The sequence below is a fragment of the Apaloderma vittatum genome, unplaced genomic scaffold (assembly GCF_000703405.1).
Source record: "Apaloderma vittatum isolate BGI_N311 unplaced genomic scaffold, ASM70340v1 scaffold12565, whole genome shotgun sequence".
Classification (NCBI taxonomy): domain Eukaryota; kingdom Metazoa; phylum Chordata; class Aves; order Trogoniformes; family Trogonidae; genus Apaloderma; species Apaloderma vittatum.
In genome coordinates this window covers 27,877-28,129 of record NW_009717700.1, presented here as the reverse complement: position 1 = coordinate 28,129, position 253 = coordinate 27,877, and the positions used below count along the sequence as shown (strand labels likewise).

General features: G+C 62.8%; 1 protein-coding gene across 1 annotated transcript in view; it reads left to right on the top strand.

The window, feature by feature from the left end:
- Positions 1–253, top strand: part of EYA3 (EYA transcriptional coactivator and phosphatase 3) — a gene marked incomplete at its 3' end in the record, with an annotated part of 31,265 nt that overhangs the window by 4,701 nt on the left and 26,311 nt on the right. The window lies entirely within an intron of this gene.

Sequence of the window (253 nt, the reverse complement as noted above, 5' to 3'; positions counted from 1 at the left end):
CGTGGCAGTGGCGCCCGAGCCGGGGCGCTGCCGTCCCTGCAGCCCCGTGCCCAGCTCCCAGAAGACATGAGCTGGATGGTACTTGCTGGGTGCCGAGAGCCCTGCAGGGACCAGGATCAACGCTGAAGTGCAGCTGGGTACCCAAGCAACGAGTTTGGCATCCACACGTGCTCCAGAAACACGGAAGGCTGTCAAGTTTTCTCCTGCAGGGAGAAGGTGGGGCAGAGGAAAGACGGTGTATCGCAGGCATGCG